This window comes from Acinonyx jubatus, chromosome A1 (genome assembly GCF_027475565.1).
Source record: "Acinonyx jubatus isolate Ajub_Pintada_27869175 chromosome A1, VMU_Ajub_asm_v1.0, whole genome shotgun sequence".
In the NCBI taxonomy this organism is placed as follows: domain Eukaryota; kingdom Metazoa; phylum Chordata; class Mammalia; order Carnivora; family Felidae; genus Acinonyx; species Acinonyx jubatus.
In genome coordinates, this window is record NC_069380.1 from 139,187,874 (window position 1) to 139,205,838 (window position 17,965).

The following is a 17,965-nucleotide window of genomic DNA, read 5'->3' on the forward strand; positions in this document are numbered from 1 at the left end:
GTTGGAGGGCATGGATGAGCAAAGCTTTGCCAAGAATAAGCTCAACTTGTTTTGGGGAAACTGTGAAAATGCTAGTCTGTTGAAAATGGAGTTCATTTTTCATTCAGTCATTCAGTCATTCAGTCATTCAGCAAACAGTTCTTGAGCACCTACAACATGCCAGGCGCTGTGTTAGAGGTTTGGAATACAAACATGAGTAAGACACAACCCCAGCCTTCAAACGGTTCACAGTTTTGAAGTGCGGGGTGGTTGGTGGGGAGGGGACACAGACATGTGCCATATGTAGGCTTATAAATGGCTTAAGAAGGGTCTAGAGAGTGGGGCACCAGGGGGGCTCAGTCAGTTAAGCATCTGACTTACGGTTCTTGAGGGTTCTTGAGATCAAAGCCCCCCTCGAGCCCCATGTCTGGCTCCGTGCTGACAGTGCAGGAACCTACTTAGGATTCTTTCTCTCCCGCTTTCTCCGCCCTTCCCCCACTCACTCACAAGCATGCTCTCTTGTAAATAAATAAACAAACAAATAAATAAGTAAAAAAGAAGGGCCTGGAGAAAGAGCTGAGGGTGCATAGAGGGAGAACTGATGGGGAATTCAAGAAAGAAGTTGAGCAAGGATGGTCAGGCCCCTACAGGCAGTGAGATGAAGAGGGCAGAGGGTGGGGTTAGAATGAGGAGATAAGGATCTCCTTATAGCATGATCTCCTTATGACATGGCAGATGACACTATCAGGGTCATTTCAGTGACCCAGGTAAAGCCTGGCCAGACTCCTCAGCTGCACGAGTACACTCAGGCCATGAACAGATAGATGTCTTCAGAAACGATCCTTCAATGGGGCACCTGGGTGGCTCAGTCAGTTAAGCCTCTGATTCTTGGTTTCAGCTCAGGTCATGATCTCATGGTTAGGTTCGTGAGTTTGAGCCCTGCATCAGTCTCCACGCTGGCAGTGCAGAGCCTGCTTGGGATTCTCTCTCTCTCCCTCCCTCTCTCTCAAAATAAGTGAATAAACTTAAGAAAGAAAAAAAAAGAAAGAACTGATCCTTCTGTAAGATTAACAAGGCAGCTGTTTTCTGTGTTCTCAGGCAATTTCCAGGAAACATTTAGGCACACATCTTTTAACTCCCAGTGACCTCGTCATAGAAAAGAGTAGGAAAAGTGGTCACGCTCTCAACATTTCTGCATAAAGTTTTCTTCAGCATCAGAAGTCATTCCATAAATCTTCATGGAGTACCTAGCATGTCAGGTACTATCTGAGGCAATATCTCAGGTGCTGAGGACTCAGCAGTAAACAAAATCTCTGATTTCATGAAGCTGTCATTCAAATGGGGGCCACAGACACAGCCAAGAGAAAAAAATTAGATCTACAAAATGGGAGAAGATGATGTGTAAAGGGAAAGGGGAGAATGATGTTGCAGAGGGCTATTCTGTGGGGGACTGCTCTGGTGGAGTTACATGCAGCCAACTCTGAATGGGGGGAGGGTGAGTAGATGGCCAGGGGAAGAGGAAACTCTCTGAAGTGGGAGACTGCTCAGTGTATTCCAGAAACAAGGAGGCCAGTGCTGCTGGAGCAGACCAAGCAAGGGAAAGGGGAGCCCTGAGGAGCCAGGGGCTAGATCCTGTGGAGGCCTTTGGCTTTCCTTCCACCTGAGATGGGAGCCTTGGGAAGTAGGCGCAGGGTCTGGGGTACCTCTTCAGGATCACTCTGGGACAGAATTCAAGAAACAGGGAGGACCAGGGAAATCAGTAGGAGACTGTTGCCACAGCCCAGATAAAAGAGGATGGTGGTTTGGACTAGGGAGGCAGCCAGAAGAAATTGTGAGATGATCTTAATCTAGAGATATTTTGAAATCCGAAAGGATTTGCTGACAGATTAGATGTGAGGGAAAGTGAGCAGTCAATGATGACTCAGATTCCGAGGATTTGGGCCAGAGTAAAAACTGCCATTTATCAAGTTGGGAGGACTTCTTGGGGTGCCTGGGTGACTCAGTTGGTTAAGCATCCAACTCTTGGTCTCGGCTCACAATCTGGCAGTTTGTGGGATCGAGCCCCACATCTGTCTGTATGCTGACAGTGCAGAGCCTGTTTGGGATTCTCTCCTGCCCCCTGTCCACCCCACCCCACCCCTCCTCTCCAGCTCATACTCTCTCTTTCTCAAAATAGATAAATAAAAACTAATAAATAAATAAACAAATAAACAAATAAATAAGACGGGAGGACTTCTTGAGGTTGGAACTCAAAATTTTGATTTTGGACATATTAATTTGAGGCAGCTGTTAAGATACATGAGCCCTGTGTTAAAGGGAGAGGCCAAAGCTGGGGACAGTAGTTATTAAAGTAAGGACAGGTAATTAAAGCCATGGGATCGGGTGAGGTCACCTGGGTAGTGATGGCAGGCCAAGGAGAGGTCTGGTCCTCCGGGCATGACAGTGTATAGAGGAGGAGGGGAACCAGGAAAGAGTGGTATCTTGAAAGTCAGTTGCTGCTGAGAGGGGAATCAACTAATGACTAGGCCTAACCCTTGGATTTGTCAAAGGAAGGTCACTGGGGACTTGGACAGAAACCAGTTTAGATGGAGTGGTGGGGATCGAAGCCTGGTGTTCTCATCAGGGTTCAAGGGAAAACTTGGGAAAAGAGGATGAAGAGATAATAAGAGGGGACATCTCTTTTAAGGAATTTTCTGTAAACTGCAGTCAAGAATGGAATTGGAGGGAGGCACCTGGCTGGCTCAGTTGGAGGAGCTGTGACTCTTGATCTCAGGGTCATGAGTTTGACCCCGTGTTGGGTGTAGAGACTACATACATACATACATACATACATACATACTTTAAAAATGAATTAAATTGGAGGAAGATCAAGAAGGAAGATATCATTTATCATTTCATGTAACGCACTAGAAAGCAGCCAGCCAAGGGGAAAAATTATTCACGTAGAGAGGAGGAGTGAGGACACTGAGTGATATCCTTATGCTGTGGAGAGGGGAGGGGCCCAGTGCACATGTGCAGGGTCAGCATAGGTGGGAGCATGGGCAGTTCACCCATTTTCAGGAAAGGGAGGTCAGAGGATATGGTGGGTGGATTTGTGGGTGGAACATGTGAATGTTTTCTTCTGACTACTAATCTTTTCCTCCTTCTGTTTGTATGTGGTAATGGTGTTGTTTTCATCAATTCTAAGATTCAATCTTTCTAGCAGCTATGAAATTAGAATAAATCTTAAAATCAGTGGAACATTTAATTGTTAGTATTTAGTTAACCCTTGAACAACATGAGGGTTCGGGTGCTGACCTCTACTCCCCACATAGTCAAAAATCCATGTATAACTTTTTTTTTAAGTTTATTTATTTGGGGGTGGGGTGGGGCAGAGAAACAGAGAGAGAGAGAGAGAGAGAGAGAGAATCTTAAGAAGATTCCAAAGTGTCCCCTATGATCATGACCTGAGCCAAAATCAAGAGTTGGACACTTGACAGACTGAGTCACGCAGGTTCCCCCCATGTATAACTTTTGACTCCCCCAAAACATAACTATTAATACCTACTGTTCACTGGAAGTCTTACCAATAACATAAACAGTCAACTAACACATATTTTGTATCTTATATGTATTATATTCTGTATTTTTGCAAGAAATTAGGCTGAAGAAAAGAAAATGTCAAGAAAATCATAAGAAAGAGACATTTATAGCGCTACACTTTATCCAAAAAAATCTACACTGTTAGCATGGAGGCTACTTGGGTTCTCTCTACCTCTCTCTCTATCCCTCCACCATTCATTTGTGCTCATGCACTCTCTCTTTCTCTTTCCTTCTCAAAATAAATCATTAAACTTAAAAAAAAAAAATCCGTGTGTAAGTGGACCCGCAGTATTCAAACTTGGGTTGTTCAAGAGTCAACTGCATTCTTTCTCAGAACTACATATAATAAAGAAGAATTTATGTCAAAGGTGACTCAGGCTTGGTGAACTGTGGGTTGTCAGTTTCCTTTGGACCCAACTAGAGTTGTCTGTCCATTGAAGAGGAGGCCAAGCAGGGCCCTGCAAATGCTGTTTGGCTTGTGAGTTAAAGGAGTGATGTCAACATTTTTAGTAAGATACTTTGGGCCACTGAAAAGAAAGACAAAGAGGGAGGCAAGGAAAGGCAAGGAAAGATAAGATAAGGAGGAAGGGAGGGAGGGAAGGAAGGAAGGAAAGAAGGAGGAAAGAAAGAAAGAAACTAATTTGGGGCCATAACTATCTCTCTGGTAAAAATTCATCCAGCCCAAACTTCTGAAGAAAGGTCCAGGTGCCATGAAGTAGGGGAGGGAGGCTGGGCCTCTGCCCACAAGCTACAGGACTGTCTGGGCTTCTGATTGTTCTTTCATCAGGGGAATATGAAAGACCATGGACAAGGCAACTAACACTACTTGTCCCACACCTGAACCTGGACAGCCACACCTGACTCAGAAACCAAGTGCTTCCTTCAGTCAGACAAGATCTTGGCCGCACTTCCTGTGTGGTAAAGACAAGGAGAAGTCCAAGTGTCTGAGAACAGGGAACTAACTGTGTCACAGCATAGCTCTTGGGGTTACTTCAGCTTTACTTCTTGGGTAAGAGGAGCTAGGACTCCAGTCCCCCTTTTCTGTAGCTCAAGTCTAGGAATGGTTCGGGAGGTTCTCTTTGTCCAAAGAGTTGAGTGCTTACCATATACTGTGCTGGCTGATCACTGGGTATACTGTATAAGCAAACTCAGACAGGGCCCCTGTTCTCAGAGCTTATATCTAGTCAGGGAGATTTATTAACAAAGTAATATATATACACACACACATACACACACACACACACACACACACACACACACACACACATATATATACATATATATATATAATTTTAAATTTAATTTTAAAGAAATTTTAAAGAAACTGGGCGCCTGGGTGGCTCAGTCAATTGAGCATCCAAGCTCAGGTCATAGTCTCGTGGTTTGTGGGTTCGAACCCTGAATCAGGCTCGCTGCTGTCAGTGCAGCCTCTGACTCTGCCCTCTTCCACTCACGCTCTCTATCTCTCAAAAATAAAATAACACTAAAAAAAATAAACTTTTAAAAAAATTTTTATTTAAAAAAAAATTTTTTTAATGTTTTATTTATTCTTGAGAGAGAGAGACAGAGCATGAGGCGGGGAGGAGCAGAGCGAGAGAGGGACACAGAATCTGAAGCAGGCTCCAGGCTCTGAGCGGTCAGCACAGAGCCTGATGCGGGGCTCGAACTCACAGACCATGAGATCATGACCTGAGCTGAAGTCAGATGCTCAACCGACTGAGCCACCCAGGCACCCCTAAAAAAAATTTTTTTAATGTTTTATTTTTGAGAGACAGAGAGAGATGGTATGAGTCAGGGAGGAGCAGAGAGACAGGGAGACACAGAATCCAAAGCAGGCTCCAGGCTCCGAGCTGTCAGCACAGAGCCCAACATGGGGCTTGAACCCACAAACTGTGAGATCATGACCTGAGCCAAAGTCCAATGCCCAACCGACTGAGCCACCCAGACACCCCCCCACACACCGAAAAAAAGAAACTTTAAAGAAACTATGTGCCAGGACATGCCCTGAACACTTTACAAAGATTAACACCTGGGGTGCCTGGGTGGTTCAGTTGGTTGAGCATCCCACTCTTGATTTCAGCTCAGGTCATGATCCCTGGGTTGTGGGATCGAGCCCCATGTCGGGCTTTGCGTTGAGCATGGAGCCTACTTAAGATTCTCTTTCCCTCTGTCCCTCTCCCCTGCTCATGCTCTGTTTCTCAAAAATAAAAAAATAAACATTTGTACCATAATCTAAGAACCAGGTGCTATTACTATTACCCCTGCTTTACAGAAAACTAAAACTCAGGCACAGAGAAGTTCATTATCTTGCCCAAGGTCACAGAACTCCTAAGTGGCAAAGTCAAGATTCAAACCCAAGCAGTTTTGCCTGGGAGTCCTAGCTCTGAACCAATGCTGCCTCTCAGATTATTTTGTCTAGCAGTTATTCAGAAAAACAAGTTGCTTTGGAAATGGAAATGACTCATCCTGGAAGGAGAGATTGTAGCATGTGACAAGCCAGTGGCAGCTCTGAAGGCTGGCTGGAGAGACTGCTGCTCACCAAGCAATAAGCAATTGGCATCGGGCACTTCTGCAGTGTATTATACCTTGAGCCTCTCCCCCATCCTCCTCTTCACAGCTGTCTCCTTTGGGCTCTTACATGGCATCCTTATCTCGCCTTGCCTTTCATGCTTTTACTCTGCCCTCTCAGGCTTTACTGTGAGGGACACAGATTTATTTTTCTCTTCGACCATGCAGCTTATAGTGACCTTGGCTAAATGTGGCACAGGACCACACCCAAGAGAAGGCCCAGTCAATGTATGGGGTAGGGGGTGGGGGGAAGGGGAGAGGAGTAGAGAGAGATTGGAAATCAGATTTTAAGAGGAGAAGCAGTTCTAGACCAAGACTATGTCTATCCTGGCCAATGGAAGAAACTCCTTGCAAAATCTTGTCTCGTCTGTGGACTGGTTCAGTGGCCTACAACTTATTCAGGACTCAACACTTCCTCGCTATAAAACTGAGTGTTGCTCCTACAGTACTTTCTGCTTTTCCAAGCCCATCTGCAGTCCTGATCTCCTTCAACCCAACCACAACCCCAGGAGGTATTCGTGGCAGGACACAGCTGGATCCCAAAGGGTCTTCAAAGCCACAGTTTGCTTGTCAGACGCTAAGATCCCTCACTGCTGGGTGAGTCATTTGCATTTCTAAAGTGAGTCTCATTTCAGAGTAAAGGGGCTCTGAGTTGGCAGGACAAAGCTGGATCTCTGTGCTTTAAACTCCACACTCTTCCCCTCTGTTTCTCCCTCTCCGAGGAAGAGGACAAGATAGTCTCAGATGCAGGACCTTCGAGAACCAAGACCTGAATCCCTGGACACAGCTGCTTGCCATCCTTGGGCTCCACTGCCAAAAATGCCCAGATCCACACCCCCTCCCCCCCGCAAGAAATCAACACCAAATTTCTTATAAGAGTGCAAAACTTCAGAAAGCTTCTGGTAACACAAGCATATTGTGGTGGTACAAGGAATACAGCCATTGTAAGGTTGTGAGTTTGGCATTTGTTTCTGAATGTGCTTCTGAAACATGTTATTTTTAACACAAAGGCAATACTAGTCTCTATTTCATAAGAAACCGTGAAATTAAGTGAGTTAATAATTTGAACATGTTACCTTTTCCTATTACAATATCTTTTTATTTTCAAAATCACTATACTTTCTATACTGGACCCATAACAGAGGTAGCTGAGACCCTGGGGAGTTATGGAAATACAATAGATTTTAGCTTTCACTGGGACAGAAACCGATTCTGGCCTGTCGCTTCTGGTGGAGTCCAGTAGTCAAGACAGAAATCAGGCTGACGTCAGAGCCATTACCCTCCCTGCCCCCACACCCAGCTGGCCAGCCTTTGTGTGGCTCTAAAGGCTCTGTGGGCATTCTGCAGGCGCTTCCTTCAAATGCTAATGAAAGCTCACAAACGGTAAACAGCAGGATGGAGCTAGTGTCCGTAACCGGCCCGAGCAGCTGGGAGTTATTGCCCCACCCTTCCTCCCAAGATTTCCCCGACCCCCCTCCTCCAGGTTTCCAGAGCTGTGCTTCAACTGCCCGGAACCGGCTGCGGCCGTAACTCTAATCTCTGCGCCTGCGCGGTCTCGGCTTATCTTTCATATCAAATCCTAACGTCCTAAACCTCCTCCTCTCCTTACCAGCCTGTCCCGGCCTTTGTTATTCTCTGCAGTTTCCCCAGGCATTCCAGGCGCACGACAGCCTCCTACCACCCCCTACCAAGCCCAAAGCACCTCTGAGGCGTCCCAGTGGCCAGGCCTTCTAGTCCTTTGAATGAATACAAGGTTCTTGTAAGGTAGGTAGTATTAATTTTAAAGATGAGGAACAGAGTCCCAGGGTGACCAACTGACAGAGCCAAGATTTAACCCAGGCCTCTTGGATTCCCTGGTCTAGACCTTTCCTTCTTATCACATATCTCTTCAAAGGCAGGAGACATTTCTGATTGAAGGAGCAATGGGGCAATGGAGTCTGGATAAGAGAAGGGTCCATGGTGGCCCCTAGAGACAGAGCCGCTTGAGGGAAACGTCAAATCTGGCCCTGTTTGAGGGCCACAGCTTCTCTCCAGACCTTCCCTACCAAGACCTTGGTGGGGCTTTTTCTCTGACACTAATGATAAATAGCTTTCAGGGCCCAGGATTGAGAGTGCATGCTGGTCTTCAGTTCCTCCTCTGACATGCCCGACTGCTTTTTGAAGTGCATCTGTTTCACACAAGCAAATTACTTTGTGAAACTGTGAGCTCCTGGGTTGTTAGGAGGTGGCTCTGAGCACTCTCCCTCTCCCCCAGAATACTCTGTCAGATCTCCAGGATGCAGGTCTAATCCTGCTGGGTTGCAGACGGAATACTTTTAGCTGGCTAGGGATTATGGGATCATTTGTCTAAAAACAATATAACCCTTTTTTTTTTTAATTTTTAAAATTTTATCTATTTATTTTGAAAGAGCACAAGCAGCACAAATAGATAAATTTTATCTATCTTGAGCATGCACAAGCAGCGGCGTGCAGGTGTGGGGTGGGGGGAGAAGGTAGAAGAGACAGAATCCCAAGCAGGCTCTGATGTGGGGCTCTGATGTGGGGCTCACAAACCGTGAGATCTCGACCTGAGCCAAGAGCAAGAGTCGGACGCTTAACTGGCTGTGCCATCCAGGTGCCCCAACAGTATGATACATTTAAGATCAGCTGTAATATGATCATTCACTGTGGTCAGTCACAGCAGTAAGAATCCCCTGTATATATATAGAGCACTTTCATGGTCTCCAAAGGACTTCTGTGCACATTTTATTATTTCGTTGTCACAACCAACCTATGGTTTGCACAGCTTGAGTGTTCCTATCACCATTTCACGTAAACCGGAGATTGAGAGGTCTCACTGTTGGCTGTCCTATAACTGGTAAGTACAATGGACTCTGAAGCAGGTACCCTACTCCAGCAATATATCCACCAACCTAAAGCAACTCCGCTAAGAAAAGATCTGCATAATACTTATGCAGATATGTACTGATTTTATGCTTAGATTATGCTTTAGAATTCACAGCTCCCCACCTCTTAGGTTCTTCTCACCACCATGAAAAAACCTTTTTTCCTACTCTGTAGCCCGAGTAAGTAAATATTAATAGTAAGGCAGAAGTACCAAATCAGTAAAGATTTTTTAATTTTTAATTTTATTTTTAAATGTTTATTTTTGAGAGAGAGTGTGAGTGGGGGAGAGGCAGAGAAAGAGGGGGACAGAGTATCCGAAGCAGGCTCTGTGCTGACAGCGGTGAGCTCAATGTGGGGCTCGAACTCACGAACTGGAGATCATCACCTGAGCAGAAGTCATACACTCAACCAACTGAGCCACCCAGGTGTCCCAGTAAAGATTTTTTTAAATGGTAACACCCAGAGCACGTGGATGGCTCAGTGGGTAGAGCAGGTGACTCTTGATCTCAGGGTCATGAGTTTAAGCCCCATGTTGGGCAGAGAGCTTACTTTAAAAAAACAAAACAAAACAGTAATATCCATGCTGGTAAAGATGTGAGGAGATAGACATACTCAGACACTGCTGATGGGACTATAAATTAGTGCTTTGTTTCTGATGGGCACTTTGATAGTAATCATTGAAAGCTTTTAATTCCTTTTGATGTTTATTTTTGAGAGAGAGAGAGAGAGAGAGAGAGAGACAGAGCCAGAGCATGAGCAGCGGAGGGGCAGAGAGAGAGGGAGACACAGAATCTGAGGCAGAATCCAGGCTCTGAGCTGTCAGCACAGAGCCTGACATAGGGCTCGAATTCATGAACTTGGAGATCATGACTTGAGCCGAAGTCGGATGCTTAACCTATTGAGCCACCCAGGAGCCCCTAAAAGCTTTTAAAATAAGCAATTTTTGATGTGTCAAACACACTCCTCTTTAAAAATATTTTTTTCCTAAAAAAACCAGTCGGAGACTACAGAAAGAGGTGTATTTATTAAGGTATGTTTATCTCTATGTTACCTAGAACACAGTAAAAACCTGAAATAATCTGGCTATTCAGCAGGTCAAATAAAGATCTACAAGAAGATGAAATATCCTGTAGTAACTAAAAAAATTTTTTTTAATATTTATTTATTTTTGAGAGAGAGAGAGACAGACAGAGCATGAGCAGGGGAGGGGCAGAGGGAGAGGAAGGCACAGAATCCAAAGCAGGCTCCAGGCTCCGAGCTGTCAGCACAGAGCCTGATGCAGTGCTCGAACTCACAAACCATGAGATCATGACCTGAGCTGAAGTCGGATGCTTAACCCACTGAACCACCCAGGTGCCCCTCTGCAGTAATTTTATATGACACTATGGAAGAATATTTAATCGGCTGGGGAAATGTTCACTGTTCTCCAGTGAGGAAAACTAATAAAACAGTTAAGCAATATAATCTCAATCTGATTTTTAAAAAGATAGCTTGAAGTAGAAAGCTATCAAACTGTTAAGAGTAGTTTTCTCTGGGAGCATCTAGGTGGCTCAGTCGGTTGAGTATCCAACTTCGGCTCAGGTCATGATCTCACGGTTCGTGAGTTTGAGCCCCGCATTGGGCTCTGTGATGACAGCTCAGAGCCTGGAGCATGCTTCAGATTCTGTGTCTCCCTCTCTCTTTGCCCCTTCCCCACTCATGCTATGTGTGTGTTTCTCTCTCTCTCAAAAATAAAATTTTTTTTTTTAAAAAGAGTAGTTTGGGGCGCCTGGGTGGCTCAGTCGGTTAAGCGTCCAACTTCGGCTCAGGTCATGATCTCACGGTCCGTGAGTTCGAGCCCCGCATCAGGCTCTGTGCTGACAGCTCAGAGCCTGGAGCCTGCTTCAGATTCTGTGTCTCCCTCTCTCTCTGACCCTCCCCCGTTCATGCTCTGTCTCTGTCTCAAAAATAAATAAACATTTTTTAAAAATTTAAAAAAATAAAAAAATAAAGAGTAGTTTTCTCTGAATCATTCCTTCCTCTCTCCCTTCCCTTCTGTTTTGTATTTCCTAGTCTTTTTTACAATAACTTAATAAGCATGTGTTCCATTTGGAATCACAAAAGAGAAACCTTTCTTTTTTAGATGAGACTCTAAGAATGAACTGCCCAGGAACCATGGCAAGTGGTGGGTAGGGCTTGTGGTCAAGAAAATAAACAGAGAAGGGGGAACAACTAGTCTATGAGCAACTAAATTGGAAAATGTATTCTGGGATTGAAATGTCTTTTTTTTTTTTTTTTTTTTTTTGCTACTCATCTAAAGAGATGTTGTGACTGATTTTACAAGAAAAGTCAGCAAATTGCCTTCTTTGAAATGGGACTGGTGGTTTTCACCTCTGGTGGTTAAACCAAGTGAGCTCTGCCTCCCTTCTGACACTGGAAGTCTCTGGAGAGGCACAGGGTGGCAAATTCTGCCTTTGGTACCGCCTGTTGTCCTCTGGTAAGCCGGGCCACCCCTGCCCCACACTGGGTTCAGGCCCAAAAGGCCTTGCTCTGTATGCTTTCGATTCACGTGAGGTTGTTTACTTCAACTTATAAATGAGAGGTGGAGGGGTCCTTAGAAGCCCCCTGGTATGAGAGAGAGGAGGCTGCGGGATGCCTCACTCCTCCAGCATAGCTCAGCTTGTCACCAACGGAGCAGAGGGGTCTGGATGGTAACTGAAGACTGGAATGGTAATGGAGACCATTCAGCTCCCTAGCGATATCCTGGACCCACGGAAGTCATTTCAAATGATAATAATTTCAGACATTAGTGACCAACTGCTGTCTAGGCGTATGATCTTTGGGTTCAAGTTTGTTTGGGTTTTTTTAGATCTTTCTCTGTTTCTGCCATTCAAACAGTTGGGGAAATTTTTTAAGGACAGAAGTTGTGGAGAACGTCAAAGAGGCCTGAAAGTGACTGGACGACGCATCCCTGAGAGGAGTGTGATGTCATGGGAAATACAGCCACAGTCTTACTGTTCTAAAAAGATGATGGGGAGCAGGACTGGTACCCTATACTGCATGAAGAGTCAATGATGGCACCTGTACCTGAGATTACTTAATGAAATAGGCACGTGATGAGGGTGAGGAGTGGAAACCGTCCTTATGCTACATGGTGATTAAAAAGATGGGAACAGTTGATTGGCGGGGCTGGGTTGCTCACTTAGGCGGGAGTTCATCCCTCTTCTCTTCCCATTTTCCTTTGCTTACTTCGTCCGTCTACAACTCCAACCAGATTTATTCTTTTCTTTTGGTCCCAGAAAGACCATCCCTCCCTCCCACCCCCATCTCAGTGTTACAAAAATAGGATTGAGAATGGATGGTTCAGTCTTCAGCGGCCTCGGGATTAAAGTTCAGAGTCTTTTTCACAGGAAACACAAGTCCTTCACAGATGAGTCCTGGCTACCTTTTTAGCTTTATCGCTAACCACTTTCCTTCACATACACTGGTTTCTCACCACGGTGTTCCCCAAACCTGCCACATTTTCATTATACCTGGAATAACAGAGATTGTTAGCGGTCTGCTGAGCTCCTTTTCTCTTCCTTCGGGGCACACAGCCTTCTTTTGCAGTGGGCTGTGGCTACATGACTGAATTCTGGTCGGCAGAATATAGTAATAATGATTGTGCACCACTTTCAGAGCAGGGCTGTGGAAACCTTATGCGCACACCCTTCACATTTCCTTCTGTAGTGATGTTGGAAACCTTCAACTGAAGATGACAGAGTCCCAAGGAGGGACAAGTCCAGCTCATTTATCCCCACTTGGAAGAGAGGTTCCCACCAAACTTAGCCTCGGATTTGGCTTTAAGTAAGAAATAAACATCTATTGCAGGGCATCACTAAAATTCAGAGATTTATTATCTACTATAGGAGCTAGGCTTATCTTAAATACTACTTGGTGAACTCTTCATGCTTCAAGGCCCTCTTCAGATGCCCCCTCTTTTAAAAAGCCTCTTCGGATTTCCCCAGGGAGGAGTCATTCTTTCTGTGATTCAACCATGCATCACTTACCGCTACTCCCACCCCCAATGCTTGACTTAATTATGCATCTCTCTTCACATTGGACCATCAGCTCAACAGAAGCAGAGATACTGATCTTTGCAATTCTCAATTTCAGCAAAATGATAGTAGGTGTACAGCATATGAAAATTCACTCATTCAGAAGTATATGTCGAGTCTCTTCTGTATGCTAGACCCTATTCTGTCACTGGGAACACAGCAGTAGACAAAACAGATAAAAATCCCTGTCCTCTACATTTTAAAGGTTAGACATTTGCCTCCCTGTATTCTAAGGAGTGCTTTAAACTGAGACTGAAACAATTATTTGACATTATAGACGTGTGTGTAAGAGGCACCTGCCAGGTCCAGGTGATGTTACTTCCTAAATCTTAATTCCACAAGCTAAAATGTAAAAACAAAACAAAACAAAACAAAAAACCTCTGTAGTCACAGAGCTTGCATTGCAGTGGGGGAACTAGATAGTAAGTAAATACATGTAGATTATCAATACTGGTGATATATGCTATAGAGGTAAAGCAGGAGAGGAGGATGGGGAGTATAGGGTGGGAGTTTGATTTCACTTCATTTCATTTCATTTCATGTTTATCCATTTATTTGGAAAGAGAGTACGTGAGCAGGGTAGGAGCAGAGAGAGAGGGAGAGAGAGAGAATCCTCATGGGAGGCTCAATCTCATGAACCGTGAAATCATGACCTGAGTGGAAATCAAGAGTCAGACGCTTAATTGACTAAGCCACCCAGGCACCCGGAGTATAATTTTATTTTATTTTATTTTTCAAGTTTATTTACTTATTTTGAGAGACAGAGTGTGAGCAAGGGAGGATCAGGGAGGCGGGGGGGAGAGAGAGAGAATCCCAAACACAGTGTCAGTGCAGAGCCCGATGTAGGGCTCTCTGGAAACCACACAACTGTGAGACCATGACCTGAATCAATATCAAGAGTCTGATGCTTAACGAACTCAGCCATCCAGGTGCCCCCTAGGAGTATAATTTTAAATAAGGAGTTCTTAGAAGGCCCCACTGAGAAGATAAAGTTGTAGCAAATACCTGAAAGAAGTAAGGACTGAAGCTATGTAGGTGTTTGAGGGAAAAGTATTCCAGGCACTGCTGGAGCAGAATGTGCAAGGGAAATAAAAGAGATGAAGTAAAAAGGTGTGTGTGTGTGTGTGTGTGTGTGTGTGTGTGTGTGTAGGGGGGAGGAAAGCAGGATGTATACACTTTTGACAGACTTTGGTTTGTACTCAGAGGGAAGTGGGGAGCTACTTCAGTATTTTAAATAAGGAAGTGATCTGATCTGATGCACATTTGAACAGGTTCACTCTGACCACTATATTGAGAGAGGACTGTGTGGAGGGTTGGAGACAAAAAGAGGGTGACGAGTTACAAGGCTATTGTAATAATCTAAGTAACAAAATAACTTGAATGCAATTTTGGATGTATTTTCAAGGTATGATTTGTTGACAGATCAGATGTGGAACATGAGAAAGAGGTCAAGGACGACTCTAACATTTTTGATCTGAGCAACTGAAAGAATGGAGTTGCAATTTAAGGAGATGAAAAAACTCTAACAGGGGCAAGGTAGATGTGGAATTTAGATTGGGACTTATGCCTGCCTGATATATCTGTAGTCACATTAAAGTGGAGGTGTTGAGTAGCTGGAGGCATATGTTATGTGTGTGGAATGGAGAAAACTGGGCTAGAATTACAGACTTGGGAGTGGTCGGCATAGAGATGGTATTTAAAACCACAGGACTGGATTAGATCACCAAAGGAAATGAGTGTATATTGAAAAGAAGCCTAAGGACAAAATCAGGGGCACTCCAGAGTGTAGAATTCAGGAAGGTGAGAATCAAAGAACCAACTCCTTATGAGTTGCCAGTGAGTAGGAGGAGAATCAAGACAAGAGTGGTCCTGGAGGCCAAGTGAATATAGCATTCAAGGAGAGAACTCAACTGGGTCAAATTTCACAGTTAGGTTAAGTAATGTGAATACACATTTGAGCAAAGGATTCACCACGTGAAGGTCACTGCTAGCCTTGTCTAGAGTGTTTGCTGAATGAAGGAGTGAATGAATGGGAATTTTTTTGCCACATATATTTAAATTTTTTAAAAATATTTACTTATTTTTGAGAGAGTGCTAGTGTGGAGGGGAGGGGCAAAGAGAGGGGGACAGAGGATCTGAAGCCAGCTCCATGCTGACAGCAGAGAGGCAGATGCAGTGCTCACTCGAACTCACATGTGAGATCATGACCTGAGCCGAAGTCGGACGCTTAACCGACTGAGCCACTCAGGCTTCCCTCACCATTTACATTTGGCCAGGACCCAAGAGTGCAAGGACTAGATCTTTGCTTCTCCAGGAAGAGTTTGATGAGTTTGATAAATGATTGTAGAACTGACTGAATGAAAATGGTTTCTCCCTCAATGTCCCTCAATATCCCATTTCCTACTTTATTTTCCTTAGAATTGTAGTGTGTGGGAAACTGCACACAGTTCCCAATCTTTGGCAGCCAGTCTATCTGGAACTGGCTGTGCCTATCATCTCTGTACTCTTCCACAGCACCATACTACACCCTAAGCCCTTCAGGGCAAAGAAGTCATCAACATCAAAAAACAAATCACAGGAGGGCACCTGGCCTGGGTGGCTCAGTCGGTGGAGCATCCGGCTGGGGTTGTTATCCTGGAGTCATGAGACACTTAACTGACTGAGCCACCCCGGCACCCCAATCCTCAGGAACCTTGAAACTAAAAAAGTATTAACTCCATTTTATAGGTAAGGAACCTAAAGCTTAAAGAGGGTAAGTTATTTTTCTCTAACGTCACACCAATGTTAGCAAGGGGAGAAACTAGAATGTGCCCACAGAGTTACATGATTTCAAGGTTAAGCTTTTTGCACATTCCCCAAAGAACTGGAGACAACAATGTGAGATTCCTTAGAGATGCGCTGCTGAAAGGCAGTCATTACAAAGAATTCTGGACAGCTTTCCCTGGCCATTCTTGGCTCTGTGTGTGTTGAGGGGCAGTCCAGTCTGTTCCTGTTATTCAGGGACCAATTATTCCATTCTCATGGCATGTTCAGGACCATTTGCTTCTCTTCGTTTTCAACCATTTATTTTCCTACTCCTACAAGATCCTCTGCCAGGACAGAGGGAAGAGGCAGAAAGCTAACCATCCATGTAGGTAACTTTGGGGAAATGTTGTATTGGGGATATGCTTGAGACAACTGGCTAAGATGACATTTTACACAATTTTGTCTGCCTGAATGATCTGGAATCCACATTAGTTCTGTTAATTGGCCCCATGGTGGGTTCAGTTAGAGGCTGCACAGGGCCCTGATCATTTATAAGCTCCATCCTAGAAACTCACAGGTCTGTGGCCATTTGGTTCATGGTTCTTTAAAAATTCATAATAATCACCGACAACTGATTCATCAGACTTTAGTCTTCTAAGGAGAAAGGAGGATTCTCGGGGCTCAAACCCCTCAAGAGGCTATCTGGACTTACCTAATCTGGCCCCTCAGCCTGGGAGGGAACTCCCCACTGCAGCATACTCCACTCATGGCCTGGTCCTTTGGTGCAAGTCCGGCAGTGATGTGGCCCTTAACCTCAGCAGGAGGCTCTCAGGACGGTACCAGCGGGACTTGTTAGAAATCTTTCTATATTGAGCCAAAACCAGCCTCCCACTGGAGCTACTCAAAACCGGTCTAAGCCTCTTCTATGAGCTAATCCTTCAAACATCTGAGGACAACACTAATGTTTCTCTTTTCTGCTCCTCCATTACCCAATAGTTTAGCTGGTAGCTTTAAACTTTATTTTACCTTTTCAAAGCAAGTAAAAAATATAAGAAAGTATTACCAGTATGATGCTGGCCCTTGTGCACCCATCCCCAAAGTCTCACTCCTTTTCTCCCCACCCCCTCTATCAGCTTATTTATTTCTTTGGACTACTAGCTCCCAATGCAGGGGAGACTCTGATGAGGCATTTACAGTGCAGTGACTAATAGAAAGTGGCGGTCGTAGACTGGAGATTAAATGTGGCGTGCGTTTACAAACTGTACCTATAAACTGCGTACTTGTGGGCAATTTATCCAGCCTTTCTAAACTCCATTTCCTCAGCTGTAAAATGGGAATAATAAACATACTTAATGCGCAGCTTGTTGTCGGGGTTAAACTAGATAATGTTCCAAATCGTTAGCTCTAGGCACTAAAGCAGCTCTTCCAACTATCACCTCACAGATGAGAAAATGGGCCTAGAAGGGCGTGAAGAGGTTTTTTCGAGGTCACAGCTAGTTAACAGCAGAGCCAGAAACCCAATTCCAGATCCCTGACTCCCTGGCGGGACCCCTTCCTGCTCCCCACCGCTTTGTTGGTGACCGAAGCCATCCATGTTGTCTCTGCAGATTAAAAACTCACCCCTTATCCCCTAGTGCCCGCTACGTTGAGAAGCTTGTACCAATAACCGACGACAAAGTCAGTGAGCTCAGACCGTGGCTTTTTTCCATTTAGCAAAGGGGAGGGAAGGAGACCGGACCCTGGCTCCCCAAGAGTAATTAAAGGGTAATGGTAGTTCTAGGCGTGGCCAGGTCTAAAAGAACTCGAGGTCCGAGCGTTCCGGCCGTTGCATTCCAATACAGCTACTTCACCCTCCCAGCCCCGCCCGCGGGCGGCTCCCGCACCCTCCTCAACAGCAGCTCTCGCACCTGCAGCGCGTAGGTGGGCGCCCGGGCTCCTGGCAAGACTGCGTAGGGCCGGACCCGCGCGTCGGACGTCCGAAGGGGCGGGGCCGAGCCGCGCGTTCCGGCCCCGGGGCGGGGCCGCGCGCAGGTGCGCGGAGACGCTCTGGTTTCATTGAAACTCATCCGTCTCCGGGGAGGCGCGCGCAGAGGCTTGGATTCGGGCAGGTGAGACGGTGGCTTTCTCTT

The 17,965-nt window shown here is 45.2% G+C and overlaps 1 protein-coding gene across 1 annotated transcript in view; it reads left to right on the top strand.

The window, feature by feature from the left end:
- Nucleotides 1-17,965, top strand: part of LOC106974825 (proteinase-activated receptor 2) — a 98,627-nt gene that overhangs the window by 65,145 nt on the left and 15,517 nt on the right. The window lies entirely within an intron of this gene.